The sequence below is a fragment of the Aethalodelphis obliquidens genome, unplaced genomic scaffold (assembly GCF_003676395.1).
Source record: "Aethalodelphis obliquidens isolate GAN/ISIS:26980383/991018 unplaced genomic scaffold, ASM367639v1 scaffold9, whole genome shotgun sequence".
NCBI lineage: Eukaryota > Metazoa > Chordata > Mammalia > Artiodactyla > Delphinidae > Aethalodelphis > Aethalodelphis obliquidens.
The window spans coordinates 28,972,060-28,987,424 of NW_020837953.1; the positions used below are offsets into that span (position 1 = coordinate 28,972,060).

At 51.4% G+C, this 15,365-nt stretch overlaps 1 long non-coding RNA gene across 1 annotated transcript; it reads right to left on the reverse strand.

Moving 5' to 3' along the window:
- Positions 1–4,773: 4,773 nt before the first annotated feature.
- Positions 4,774–13,068, reverse strand: LOC113622410 (uncharacterized). The gene is made up of 3 exons (XR_003433508.1): positions 12,947–13,068; positions 11,736–11,813; positions 4,774–6,616 (listed from the first exon to the last, which is right to left on the reverse strand). It is a non-coding gene; the product is annotated as an uncharacterized LOC113622410 (long non-coding RNA).
- Between the last annotated feature and the right edge of the window lie 2,297 nt (positions 13,069–15,365).

The following is a 15,365-nucleotide window of genomic DNA, read 5'->3' on the forward strand; positions in this document are numbered from 1 at the left end:
AAGGTCTTGAAGGAGAGGAAGGTCAGCAGCAGTGAGCAAGATGGACGAGGAGAGGCGGGGTGGGAGGGGACACCTCAGGCAGGGGACCTGGGGAGGAGGCCATCTCATTAGGCAAGGACAGAGGAGAGATGAAGCCCGAACCAGGGTGAATGGGTGAGCGTGGAGGAGGGGCAGAGAATACTACCACTACTATTACTACTACGGCTAATATCAGACACTGTATACTAAGCACTTACTACTGAGTGCCAGGCACTTATGCTAGTTTCCTATTTAATTCTTACGACTACCCAGTGGAATTGGTACAAATGTTCATCCCATTTTACAGACGTGTAACTGAGGCTTGAAGATGCTAAGGAAAGTGATGAACCTGGTGATGCACCCCCAAACGCCCCTCCAGGAATGAGCGCTGTCCCTCCCACACCCGCCCGCCCCCGCTGCTGGCAGGGCTATGGAAGGGCCCTGTGTTGGGACCCCCACAGGGGGTTGCCAGGCTGGCCTGAGGTCCTATCCGCTCGCTGAGGTAGCATGTGCCCAGTGGTGACCACCTCTTAGCTGGCCTGCAGCTCCCTAGGCCACCTGCCTGAGCTGGTGTTTGGGATGACACTGCTTGGCCGGGAAATTGGGGCCAACTTGGCGGGGTAGAGCCAGGGCTCTCATGGAGGATCAGACAAAGAAGCACTGCTTCCTGGCCCCTGGGGCCCCTGGAGCACAGCCCAGGGAGGAGAGGCTCGGACCAGCACCTCATTCTTCAGAGGAGGGAACAGGGCCTGGGGATGCAGTCCTCCGGCCACAGCTGGTCAGAGCCGGGGAGGAGAGGAAACACATCTGTAAAGTGGAGACATCAGAGTCCAGGACTGTTCATTAGTTTTCTGGGCTGAAGTCCCTGGTTTCTGCCCCTGGTGCTGGCGGATGACACCCAGACACTCCTCCTTCCCCCTGTCAACTACAGATTGGCACTTGTCATCTACTCTACAGGATTAAATCAGGTGCCACTGAGGCCGCTGACCTTCAACACCCCCTGAAAGGAGTTCAGGCTGGAGATCAGGAATGAGGCACTCTGTGCTCTGAGAAAAACTGGCAGAACGGGTCTTCAGATAGATATTTTCAGGAGACGATTTTATGAGCCCAATTCTTGCATCTTCTCATCTAGAAAAGCACTAAATTCCTTCATGGTGACATCTGTTCCTTGTGACTAGCAGTAACCCTCATGAGACCTTCTGCAAAAATATGTGCTTGACTGCATGTATTCCCCCTTCACCAAAATCGCACATATATTGAACTGCCCCCTCTACCTCTTTGGAGCAGTTTCTCAGAGCTATCTGAAGTGCTCTCTCCCGGGCTGCAGTCCTCACTTTGCCCCCAATAAAGCTTAACTCGCAACTCTCATGCTGTGCATTTTTTTAAGTTGACACCCCTTAGCCTAATTCTCCTGAGTGTCTAATAGCAGGTCAATCAGGCTCACCCCCTGTCCCTGGCACATTCCCCCCCCACCTCTAGGCAGTGTGTTCTGTGCCTCATCCCTGGGGATTTGCACTGCACCAGAGGGTACATGAAACTACAGAAGAAGCAGCTGCACTTTTTTTTTTGTTTCAGGTGACAAGGAATGTAAAACATATTTTTGAATTAGAATAAAGATAGAAATATCATGGAGTAGATTGCAAGTCACATGAATTTTAAAGGTAAACACAAGACTTCAAGAGTTTTTTCCTAGGAAAAGTTAAGAAGCATGGGTGGAGAAAAGATCTTTGGAAGCACAGGGCTATGGGCTCATCCCCATCATTACAGGTTAGCAGTCGTACAAACTTGGGTAACTTGTGTTGCCTCCCTGGGCCTCAGTTTCTTCATCTGTTAAATGGGCAGAGGTGCTTTGGATGAATAGGAACTGGGGCCCAAGTTCTCCTGGCAGGTAGAACTCAAATACATTGGATTAAAGGAAAAGAGAAGAATTTATTTCTGGAGGTGGGTGCCTGGGGATAAAGAGGGAAGTAACGATGTGGGGTGGGAGGTGCTGCCTGCGTCGTGTTCTTTCCCTTCCCAGCCTCCGGGACAGGTTTCCAGTTCCATGGGGAGACAGGCGAAGGCCGGAGCTTGGCTATATTCATGACACGCTGTGTGAGCCTCAGCTTCTGAGCAGTGCAGCTCAGGGGCCAGGTAGCATCCAGAGAGAAGAGATGGGGCATTCTCCCCAGAGCAGGCCACCCGCCCAGCACCTCCTGGGCCTTCTGGGGTCACTGCTTGTTGGAGCAGGGAGAGACCTCAGCCCTCAGCAGAGGCGCAGGCTCCCGGAGACAGCACTGGTGGCAGAAGTTGGGAAGCCCACCAAGGGCCTGCAGGGGTCAGCGGTCCAGGAGGAGGCCAGGTGGACGCTGAGGATGGATGGAGCCTTGAGCCTGCCCACTGTGGATGCTCAGAGCCAATAGGGGAGACCCAAGCAGGAAGTGAGGTTCTGTGGTTGTTGGTTAACGGGCCCCCTTTATTTCTTGCAGATGGGGGAGGCTGAGGCATCCTGGTTGCCAGGAGGATAAACTTCCAGGAGAATAACCTTCTGAGGGATGCGATGTGCTGAGAGATGCTAGCAGGTGCTTCTAGGAAAAGGGCTCCATTGTGAAATCTGCGAGGGTAACTGCATTAGTGTTTTGTTTTTGCTTTTGTTTCTTTTCTGTAACAACCTCAAAACCTCAGGAGCTGATGGCTGCAAACATTTATCTTTCTTGCTTGTGAGTCAGTGGGCTGCCTGGGGTGGGGTTTGCTTCAGGCTTTGGGTGAGCTCCAGGGCTGTTCCTCGGCCTCTCCTGGACCCAGGGGCTCCCCGTCCTCTTGGGGCCCACGGCCAACATGCGAGGAGGGTGAGCGCATGAGCGAACCGTGTCTCTTAAGGCTGAGACGCGGAACTGGCAAGTGTCCCATTCCATTGGCCACCGTGATTTCCACCGCCACACGGAACATCAAAGGAACAGGAAATGTGCTTTGCCCACTCCAGGGTCATGTGGCTGAGGGAGGGAGGGGGGAACTGGGAACGAATCCCACCTGCCACCTTAACACTGCAGACGTAGGCCCCTCGTGCAGAGTCAGGGAGCCCCCTAGGCCTCATGGGTCTCTATGGGGTCCCCAAGTCCTCCTGTATTAGGTGAGCTGGCTTGAGCCGTTTCTCGGGCACTGCGGGATGGCCAGTCTCCCAGGGCTTAGGGTCCTGTGACCCTGCTCCCTCTGTTTCCCCGATTCTGCTCAATGTTACTCCTCTCCTCCCTCTGCAGGTCTCTCTCCATCCTGCCCTACACTGAGCTTGGGGCCCAAGCTGGAATTCGCCAAACCCTCTCTCCTGCCTGGCAAAACAAAGGGCCATCTATTTTGAGTTTCTATTTTCAGTATCACAAAACATGATTGAAGATTTATTATTGTTATTCTTATTGTTGTTGTTTTGCCTCAAACAGGATGCACTGCTTTCCCCCACCTGCCTGGGTGAGGCAGAGAGAGCTCCACAGAGATCCACCTCCTCCTGCCCTGCTGGAGCGGCCCCCAGGCAGTGTGCAGTGTTTTCTCCCACCCCGTGAAGGTGTATTTGGCCCAGGAAACGATCTTTCCTGGAACATCTGTTACCTATCCTCTGACAGTGGCTGGGGTGGGAAGAGCCCTATAGGCTCTAGGATGCCTGTGAGGATTAAATGAAGGAAACTGTGTCAGGGCCCCTGGGCACTGATGGGAGCCCAGTTGGTGTTTGTTCTCCTTTTCTTTAGAGAATACCCCACCTTAGGTGACCCTTTAATGACTGTCCAAGCCAGGACATTTGAGAGAGCAAGAGGATACCGCTATGAATCACACCCAGACAACAGGCATAAACTGGGACTGTCCCAGGCCAAGTGGGATTTGTGGCTGCCCTACCCTTATCACAGACTCTGATGCCTCTGCTCCCTCCCTCTCACCTCCGTGGGGAAGGGCAGGGTGGGGTTGTGGATAGGAAGGCCCCATGCCCATCCGCAGAGCACAAGCTGCCTCCTGGCCCTGGTGGGTAAGTCCCTGTGAAACGGGAGGGAAGGGGGCAGGGCACAACCTCTAAAAGAATGACATAGCCCGAGGACATGACATAAACTGATTAGAACCAAATGGGTCCAAGATGGCGGACAAGTCAACTTCCACTCACTGTGACACATCAGGAGGCTAAATGACACACCCACAGGCACCATGACAGTTCCAAGGCCGACCACAGGATCAAAAAGTGGGTGGTGGCCCAATTCCTGGAAACCCCCGCCCCTTCCTGAAATAGCTAGAATACTCCTCCCACTCATTAGCCTATGAAATTACCCACCCCTATAAAAACTGAGAACCGCATACCCTGGTGCCTTTCTCACCTTCTGAGATGGCCCACACTCTGTCTGTGTTTCTCTCTAAATAAATCCACTTTTAAAAATTTATTTATTTATTTATTTATTTATATTGTGGCCACATTGGGTCTTCGTTGCTGCACGGGGCTTTCTCTAGTTGCAGTGAGCGGGTGCTACTCTTTGTTGCGGTGCACGGGCTTCTCATTGTGGTGGCTTCTCTCATTGTGGAGCACAGGCTCTAGGCACACAGGCTTCAGTAGTTGTGGCATGCGGGCTCAGTAGTTGTGGCTTGTGGGCTCTAGAGCGCAGGCTCAGTAGTTGTGGTGCACGGGCCTGGTTGCTCCACGGCTTGTGGGATCTTCCCGGACCAGGGCTCAAACCTGTGTCCGCTGGCAGACTCTTAACCACTGTGCCACCAGGAAAGTCCCAATAAATCCACTTCTTACCTATCGCTTTGCCTCTCACTGAATTCTTTCTGCGATGCGACATCAAGAACCTGAGCTTCATTAAGTCCCGAAACCAGGTGTGTGATCTCAGTTGGAAGACTCAGGGTTTTGGCGGGTTTGAGTCCCCGCCACGTGGGTTCAAGTCCCAATCTGAGGTGCACGGTTTCACGTTGGGCGGGCAGGGGCTGTGGAAACCAGCCAGGACTCAGATTCTGACAGACCATCCAACCTTGCCTTCTGCCTCTCCAGGTAAGTGTGCACTCAGGGATGGAACATGGGCATACACCTGCTGGACCCCAGCCTTCCACCCCTCCACCATGAGCTGATCCTGAAAGCTGCTGTTCTTGGCCCTTTGCGACAGAAGTAGAAATGCCCTTGGGAGAGGTCTGTGCCCCCCAGGGCTCCACCTGCAGACCCTCCTGCCCCCTCACGGTGCACAGCAGCTGACTACTCCAGGCCTCTGCAGAGAAGGGACCCGACTTCCCTGGATGAGCTGGGCTGACTCTGGGCAGCCCTTGGTCAGACCTGGCTCAGATCATGGCTCTGCCACTGTGTGACTTAGAGCAGGTCACCCCACCTCCCTGAGCCTCTGTTCCCTCATCTGCAGAGTGAGTATAATTGCATCTTTCTCCCAGGACTGTTAGGAAAACCTAGTGGGTCCCTTGAAATCAGAATCTCATTTCTGCCCCGACAAGGTCAACCCCACCAGCCTCTGAGCAAACACATATGCACGCACATGTGCACACACACCAGGCACGTATGTATGCAGCCACAGAATGCATCTAGAATGCATTCCCCCCTTTGGTTCCCCAATCCTCCCCATCCTCCAGGAGCCCAGCTCAGAGCCTCCTTCTTCAGGGTGTCTCAAGACTAGCTAGAGCACTGGCTTTTCTGGAGGATCCTACTCGCAGCCCACCCTGGGTGGGTGACCTCTCCCCATTCTGCACTCCCAAACCTTGAATGGGCCTCCACGATCCATGTGTCACCTTATCCCTTCATTAGTTATACTTATATACATAATTTATCCAGTCATACAAGAAACATGTAATAAGACCCTACAGTGTGCCAGCACTGTACTAAGTCATGGGGATCCAACACGAATGAGATTTGATTCCTGCCCTTAGGAGCTCTTGGTGTAGAAGGAGAGACATCTGTTTCACCTTGACCTCTAACCCTCAACCGCTGAGCAAAGATCAATCTAGAAGGGCCTTTTGGTGGTGGATTCTGGGCTGTCACAGAAAGATGATCCCACAGCACCTGGGGGCCTCCTCTCCCTTGCACTGGTTCCAGCAACTTCCAGGCTGGTGTCTTAGGGAACTGGCGGAGGCACGGCCACCTCTCTCTCTCCCTGGGAGCACTAATCACTACTCACCTGCTGCTCTGGGGAATGATTACCTGTCAAGGTTCATTTGAGCCTGTGGTCTCCCAGAGACTCTCCCATACCCCACCAGGCGGTCCTGATGGCAGCCGAGGAGCTGCTCCGGATGTTAAGGGAGTGAAATTACTTCTCTCCCACCTCCTTGTTTGATGTAGCAGGTGGGCACTGGGACACCTCAGTCCTGTCAGACCTGACAGTGGAACTGCCATGGTCAGACCAGCCGTGGGAGGTGAACAGTGAGGAGTCCAGGAAATCGTGGAGATTGTCTGCCACGCAGCCCTTCTCAAATCAGACTGGCTCAGTGAGTGATTTCAGACTCTGCAAATTGCATCTTGAGCTCTTCTTGCCCTGACTCGCAGCAGGCCTGTCACTGTGCTTCTCTCAGACTTCAGCTCCTACAGCTCTCTCCAAGACCATCACCACTAGAGACAGCAGGTCTGGGCTTGAATATCCAGGTGGTAACTGGTGTGCCACTGCCAGCAGGTTAATGGTGGTGCAGGAAAATGGGAATAATAATTGTTTTAATTGGGTCCATTCCATTTCTGTTACAAGAAACACACATCCAAACTGGCTTAAACTTAAAGCTCAAAAAAAAAAAAAGGAATTTATAAGCTCATGTAACTGAGCAGTTTAAGGGAATTCAGGTATAGCTGAATCAAGGTGCTCAGCTAAGGTTGTCAGGCATCCATTACACCCCATGTTCTGGCTCTGCTTTCCTCTGAGTAGGCTTCATTCCCAGATAGCCCCTCTCCTCCTGGAGGTTCCCAGCAGCTTCAGGAGAAAAGAGCACTCTGCTTACTCAGTATTCCCACAGAGTCCCCGGATGGAGTCTCATTAGTCAAGGCTGAGTCATGTGTCTACCCTTGAACCAATTACTGTGGCCTGGTTCCCATGTTGACCATGACTCTGCACTCTGTACATTTGCACGTGCTGTTGCTGTCACCTGGAGTGCCCTTCTCCTTCATCTTCCCATCCGCATCTCCTAATCACCAAAACCAAGGTCAGCCCCCCTCCTCATGGATGCTTGCCCCACCCCATCCCCCAGTCTGCTTCGGGCTCCCCTGCTCTGAGTCCCTGTTGTGTTCTCTCTTGGCATGTATCATGTGATCATTATGGATTTATGTGCTGATTCTCATTTCACTGTAAATGTGATGAAATTGAAGGTAGGAGCTCAGTGTTGCCCACCACTGGCCCTCAGCACAGGCTCAGGTACACAGTAGGTGCTCAATAAATGTTTGCTGAAGGAGGAAATGGTTAGTGCAGAGGTTCTGGCACATGTTCAGAAGGCAGAGGATTAGGGCTTGAACTGGTTAGTGGCGGCGGGGAGGGAGACTGAAACAAGACACATCCAGCGAGAAAGGTGAGGTCATCCCAGCCACTCCCTCCCTCTGCGAGCTCAGGCTCTGCTCCAGGAATCTGAGGACTGACTGACCGGTGAGGTGGCCCCACCTTGCTCAGCCTTGAACTCTCAGTCACCCACCTGCTATCCACACTTGAGTAGACCATGAGACGTCAGCCTCAAAACTGGGTTACAATTCTCTTTTGCATCTGGGAGGGGAAAACAGAGCCACTCCTCACAGTGAAGAGAACTCTGGCAAGGACAAAATCTCTCCTGGGCACTTGGAGGAGGCCATGTTTTTGCAGAGCAGCCCTGGAGGGAGGGCGGCCAGAGCCCGGCTTCCTCAGCCTGCTCTTCCGCTTACGGCCGTGTGATCTTAGGCGAGGCATTGCCCTGTCTGTGGCTCAGTTTACCCTTCTGACAAGTGGGGGTGACAACCTGCTGTATTAGTTTCCTAGGGTTGCTGTAACAAAGTGCCACAAACTGGGTGACTAAAAACAACAGAAACTTATTGTCTCACAGTTCTGGAGGCTAGAGGTCCAAAATCAAGGTGTCAGCAAAGCCATGCTCCCCCCGAAGCCTCTGGGGAGCAGCCATCCTTGCCTCTTCCAGCTTCTGTAGCCTGGGCGTTCCTCGGCTTGTAGATGCCTACTCCAGTCTATGCCTCCATCTTTACATGGCATTCACCCTGGGCATCTCTGTGTGCAAATCTCCCTCTTCTTACAAGGACATCAGTCCTGTTGGATTAAGCCTACCCTAATGACCTCATCTTAATCTGATTACGTCTGTAAAGACCCTATTTCCAAATAAGTCTCATTCATAGGTACTGGGCTTAGGGCTTCCCTCTACCTTTTTGAGGGACACAAACCCATAATACCACTTATCTGGATTTTTGAGATAATTAGGAAATGAATGTGAGAGCATAGCACAATCGTGGGCCACTGATAAGATGAGGAGCCTGGACTGGCGACTGTTCTGGGGTCCCTGCCGGGCCCATGACTCTGTGCCCTTTGATTTCCTGCTTCCTGCAGCCTCCTGAGAAGGGGGCCCTGGTCACTCAGAAACGTTGGCACCGCTCAGGTGAGGAGATGTGATGCATTGGCCGTGTCTCCTGATTCTCCTGCTGTCACGCTTAATGCAGGCTCCAAGCCTGGCCACTCAGTCACTGTCATGGAACATTCCAGAGCTAGCACCTGGGTCCTTCCCACTAATGAGGCTCTTCTCGGAGACTCAGTCCTCACCCCAATCTTGTTTCTCTTTGCCCTTTCTGTCACATCCAGGAAAAAGGTGGTGTTCGTCTGTCAGCCAGAGGAAGAGTGGTGCCTTGCTGAGGTGACATTCTCTAGGGGCTGTCTTTCTGGTGTGGCCCTTTCTGAGGGAATCATAACCGTGGTCATAGTGTGGTGCCTTCCCCATCCATGTGGCTGTGTGTGGCATGAGCTGCAGCAGCTTCTTGATTCATAGATTTAGGAAATGCGTTGAATTCCTTGAGAAAGATGAAGTCAAGTCAGCCTCTGAGATGAAAACTATAGGCAATCGATCATATGGGTAATTTAGTGTAATAAGCTTTGAAAAATAATGGAGCTTGTGCTCAAGATAGGAGACTTTAAGTATTCCTGTATTTCCCAGGATCCTTTGCAGTTAGGTTGTCACCATGTGATGAGTTCTGGCCAATGGACTGAGAGCAGAAGTAATATACTTATTCCCGGATTGAGGTAGTTAAGAGTGGGTGTGATGCCTGCATTCCTCTCTTCCTTTGCAGTGGTGACCACAGGGTCCCAGATGGGAGAGACAGACCTTGTCTACATTGTCCATTTCTGGTCCCAGTACATAGAAAAGTAGGAGGTACATAGAAGGTATTCAGTAACTCCAGGATGCATGAGCAGATGAAGGAATGCATGAAATACTGAAGTTTCTACATAAATTTCCAATTTCTCTTCATTAAGCAATTGAAAGAAAAACCTTCATCCAGGTGCGGCTTGAAAACATCTTCTGCCTTTCTCTGTCTTGCCTGGTCCAAGTTCCATGGACACTTTCCTGGAGAGTCCTGCTCCCCTGCTCCCTCTCTTATGTCTCCTGAGTTTGTTTCCTTGAATCCTCCTCACATGGGCTTTCACAAAAGCAAAGTTTTTAAATTCCAGTGAGGTTCAACTTAATCAATGTTTTCTTTTGATGGTTCACACTTTTGGTGGCAAGTCTAAGAATTCTTTGCCTAGCCTTAGATCATGAAGACTTTCTCCTAAAAGTTCTTCTAAAAGTTTTATGTCTCACCTTTATGTGTATGATCCATTTTGAGTTCTGTATGAAATGTATCGAGGTTAATTTTGTTGTTTATAGATGTGCAATTGCTGCAGGTCTGCTTGTTGAGTGGGCTAAGCTTCCTCCATGGAATTGCTTTTGTACTTTTGTCAAAAATCGATTGAGCACATTTGGGTGGCTCTATTTCTGGGTTCTCTTTTCTGTTCCATTGACCTATGTGTCTATCCCTCTACCACAACCTAAGTGCCTTGATTAATGTAGCTGTGTAGTACACCTTAATGTTACGTAGAGTGATTCCTCCCATTTTCTTCCTTGTCAAGATTGTTTTAGCTGTTCTAGGGTCTGTGTTTTTCTATATAAATTTTAGAATAAGCTTTCTATGTTTACAAAAAGCCTTGCTAGGATTTTGATAACAACTGTGGTAAACCTGTGTATCAGTTTGGTGAGAACTGATATCTTTACTATGTTGAGTATTCAAATCCATGAGCACAGTCCGTTTCTCCATTTATGTATTTAGGTCTTCTAAAATTTCTTTTATCAGTAATTTATAATTTTCAGCATACAGATTCAGGACACGTTTTGTTAAGTGCATACCTATATGTTTCATTTTCTTTGATACAATGGTAAATAGTATTGTATTTTTAATTTTTCTGTCTGCGTGTTTTGTTAGCTTATAGAAATATAATTGGTTTTTGTGCATTGATTTTGTATCCCAAGACCTTGCTGAACACACTTAGTTCTGGGAGGTATTTTGCAGATTCCTTCGAATTTTCTACACAGGAAACTTGTCATATGCAAATAGAGATAGTTTTATTTCTTCTTCTCCAAACTGTATGTCTTTTATTTCTTTTTCTTACCTTATTGCAGTGGATATAAATTTCAGTGCTTTGTTAAATAGGAGAGAGAAGAGCAGACATCCTTGCCTTGTTCCTAATCTTGGTCAGAAAGCATTCAGTGTTTCACCATTAAGTAAGTTAGATGTAGGTGTTGCGTAGACATTCTTTATTTTCTTAAAGAGATTGCATATACCTGACGTGGTGGTAAAATTAACTCAGCATTATTTACTGAACACCTCCTATGTGCTGGGCACTGTGCTGGGGCTGGACTTAGTGATAAAGACATGTGTCATGGTTCCTGCCTTTGGGGAGTGGAAGTTCTAGAAACAGAGTTCTCAGCTGCTTTGTCAGTGGCGTCTTAAGCTCTCAGCCCTTCTGATAATAATGCTGGGGCTTTAGGGGGCCTCATAGAGGCATCTGCTGCCCTGATTCTAAAGCCACCAGAGGATCCAGGGCATGGTGGATGGAGAAGTGGTCTCCCCTTTATCACTGATAAAGCTGTTGCTGGAGGATGGGGCTCATACCTGCAAGCCTGTGGACCCTACTGCAAGCTCCAGGATTAGACGGTGTTCACCCCACCATCAGAGGCACCACTGGACCCCCAAAGGCTTCCTCAAGGTCCAGGTTTTGGGGCCCATTGCTATAAAACCTCCAGCAGTGGGAAAGCAGGGCAGATGGCAGACTCCCCAAAGACAGCCAGGCTCCCAAAGAGACAGAAAGACGGTTTGGGCCCTGTGAATTGGTCCTGCTCCTCCTCAAACTCCCCAGCTCTGTGGGAAGGGGAGGTCAGAGCGTCTGTGGGACACCCCTCCCGGAGGACACTAGGAGTGGGAGGAAGCCTCCTCCCAGCTCTAAATAACGAAATAATAGGAGGACCACTCATGGAACATCGCTCTGTGCTAAGCAGAGTGGTCATCATCTTACAGAGGAAGAAATGGGAGAACAGAGGTTTAGAAAAATCAACTCACTTCCCAGGGGTTTGGAGGTGAGAAATGGAAAATGGACCCAGGTATGACCCTCAGTCCTCGCTCTTCACTGCCCCCCACAGTGACCACACCAGGTTCTGGACCCTGCTGGCCTCTCTCCCAGCCTCCTGGGGCTCATTTGATGCCGACCAGCTCTGAGAGCAGAAAGTGCTTCTTCCTTTTGAATTCCTACCTGACTCCTGGAAGATTCTGTCAGTTGGTCCTTGTTTTGCCTTCCAGAGCCTCACAGTGAGTTTAATCTCCTCAGTAACTGCAGAATACATTTAATAAACTCCATTAAAGTGTGTAATCTCATAGACAGGATGCAGAACTTCTGTGCTTCAGACTTTTTTTTTTCATAATTACTAGCACCATGGAAATTGCTGGGATTACAGACTCCACTGGAGACAGAGATGAACTTTGTCACCAAGAAAGTACAAATGAACTGTAACTCCCGCACAATAAGGTGGGCTGAGATTTGCATTAAATTAGCAGGCAGGTTCGTGCCCATTAACTCATGGGGACCAACAGTGACCTTTGAGGGTTTGTTTAGGAGATGGGGAAGGTGGGGAGGTGGAGGGGGTGGGGTGGTGATTTGGTGGCAGCTCATTCAAAAAAATGATCTGTTAAATCTGAAAGGAACAATGGAGATCTAGGCTAATCCCATTTTCCAGGTGGGACAACATTCCTCTACCACAGTCACCCTTCCCCCCACCTCCCACCCCCAGGGAGGAGGGGACCTGCCCTACAACCGTAGCTGGTCCACGGGAGACCTAGGACTAGGACACAGGCCACCAGTACCCCGCCCAGTGGCCCCAACACACCAAGGAATCCTGGTTCCCCTCAACTTTGGTGATAAAAATGGCCACCAGATGGTCATCAGGTGATCAAGAAACACCCATGTTGGCCAAAGAAGAGCCTGTCTTCAGTTTGGATCCTATCATTAAACATCTGCCCTGTGCTATGTGCTGGGTCAGGGGTTTTCTCATGTGATCCCCTCAACAGCCCTATGTGACACCAATCTCCATTTTACAGATGGGAAAACTGAGGCTCAGAGTGATAAAGATGCTTGTCCAAAGCCACCCTGTTAGTCATTCATAAGACTGGAATTCAAACTCAGGACTCTCTGATTCCACTACCAACATTTTATGTAGCTGGAGTTTCTCGTGCTGGTCAGGCAAACAGGTTCATCTCACAAAACAATGCCAGTTGGTTGGTTGTATCTGCTTGATATGTTGCCTTGGAAAGGAGTTTGGGGCTGAATTCAAGGTCAGAAAGAAAGAGTGCTGGGATGGATGCCATGGCAGTACAGAGGTAGGACATGAGTGCCTGCATTTGCCATTCATGCTGAAACCTCACACATGCCAAAACCCACTGGGTCACATGTCAGGTGGGACAGGGTACCTGTGAGTGCTGCCTGCTCTTGCCTGTGATGGCCGTGCAGTCTTCTTCTACTCTCAGGCTCTGGGTCCCCCAGTTCTCTGCTCCATGGGGACACCGCCTTGCCATGTCCCTGGGTTAGCACAGGGACTGAAAGAGATCAGGGGTGAGAAAGCACTTCATATCTAGATGAAAATGATGGAGGAGTGTCACAACTCCCCTCTCTCTAAACAGATGGAAGACAGCACATAAAGAAACACAGGGAGGGGAGGGTTTGTTTTCATTATTGTTTCCACCAGTCATCAGCCACAACTCCATCCATAAACTGAAGCATTTCTGCCAGGTACTGTGAAATCTAGACCCGAGCAAATGAGGAAACTGAGAACCCACATAAACTTCCTCAAACCAGTTTCCTTAACGTTCAATATCCCAGACGTGAATGGCTTATCCCAAAACCCTTTGCTTGAAGTTCTGACACCCAGAAAGACCCCCCAGGGAAGTGGCGAGCACCTCCAAGGGGAGTCATCCCACCTTGGGGGGCAAGTAAGCTGGGTATGTATCCTCCAACCCGTCGTGGCTGAAGGCTGCTCCCAGCTCATGAATGCCCTGGCACTCCCAGCTGGCCCTCGTGCGGAGGCTACCACCCATGCCCACCAGCATGCTCTGCAGTGTGAGAGCCAAGGGGATGTGGGCGAGGCACCAACCACATCTGCACAAAGTGGGATGATGGAGGGGGAGGGGGCCTCTCTCTCCTTCCCAGTCCAGACCCATCTCTCTCACCCCCTTCCTAGCCATCCACGCCCCACAGTAGAGGACACATTGCTAATCGGGTTCATTGTCAGCTCAGTGGGCATGGGCGCTGGCGTCAGGGTCACACATTCCCTCCCTCACAACCTTCTCTTCCACTTCCTGTCCCTGCCTGTGATGCATCATGAGCAGAGAAGGGCCACCGTCCGGGCAGGAGGGGGTCCCTCAAGTCAAGACACAGAGCAACCCAGACACAGAGATAACAAGGCTGTGTGACAGCAGAGGCACAGATTGGAGTGACGCAGCGACAAGCCGAGAAATGCCGAGGATCAACAGACACCACGAGAAGTCAGCGAGAGCCAAGGATCAACAGACACCACCAGAAGTCAGCGAGAGTCAAGGATCAACAGACACCACCAGCAGTCAGCAGGAGTCAAGGATCAACAGACACCACCAGAAGTCAGCAGGAGTCAAGGATCAACAGACACCACCAGAAGTCAGCAGGAGTCAAGGAAGGGTTCCTCCTGAAATCTCAGAGGGAGCATGGTCCTGCTAACACCTTGATCTTGGACTTCTGGGCTCCAGAACTGTGAGACGATAAATTTCTATTGTTTGAAGTTAAAAAAAAAGAAAAAGAAAAAGAAAAAACACAGAGCAGAGGGTAACACGCTTACAAGAGACTGGTCTCTTTGGTGGACGTGGCAAAACACGGTGGCACTGTCAACGATGTCACCAGCATAGCCCTGGCGTGGGGAAGACTTGGTGGCCTTTGAGGCTCTGGATACTTTCAAGTGGACTCTTGTATATTCCACAGTGACGCAAGCCCCAGCACATGAAGAAGTAGCGCTCGGAGCCCGTGACCTTGAAGCCGCCCCTTCACTGCGGAGCTCATGGCTGCACGGCCGTCCCAGCTGGAGGGCCTGGGGGTCCTCAGGGCGAGGTGCCCCTGCGCGTGCCCCTCCCCACACTGGGCGCCCCCCAACACCACCCCCTCGTTTCCTCTCCACCCGCAGGTCAGGTCGGGGCTCTGGGCCCGCGGCTGTCAGCGCAAACCTGGAGGAGCCGCGGGGAGGGAACTGCGGCCGCGCCTTTCTTCCTCTTCCTTCTGCCGCCTCAGCCACCTTGTCCCCGGCCACACATCAGGCCAGCTCTCCGGGCTCAAAATTTCAAAGGCCAAACTTTTACCTTTTCTAGGTCAGGATTTTCTTGCTTTTAGCCAAAGGCCACTGCAGAATTTACAGAACGAGGAGCCAGCGCAACACGGTCTTCGGAGGACGGAGCTCGCGGGGCTGACGGGCGGCTTCCCCCGCCCCGGTCTCTGCCCGCTCCTCCCGCAGCGGCGGCGGACACAGCCGCATCGGGCGGGGCTGTGATTCCTCTCTCCCGCGCGGGCTGAGCCCGGGGCACCGTCACCGCGCAGGGGCTGCTGGGGGCCGCGGGCGGAGCCGGAGGTGCTGGACGGAGGGCAGCGCCGCGGGCGGGGGCTCGGGGTCCACCGCCTGCTCTGTCCCCTGAGTGGCAGCGTGCCTCGTGGCCGGGAGGCACACCGCTTCGGGCCTCACGTCCCAGCCAGGACAGGGGGCAGAAGCACACCCCGTGCGGCTGTGGCCAGGGTTCAGTGAGGCGATGCAGATGAGGTCCGTGTGCCTGGCTTCCAGAACTTTCCATGAGACCCCAATCGCCTGGTGACGGAAAG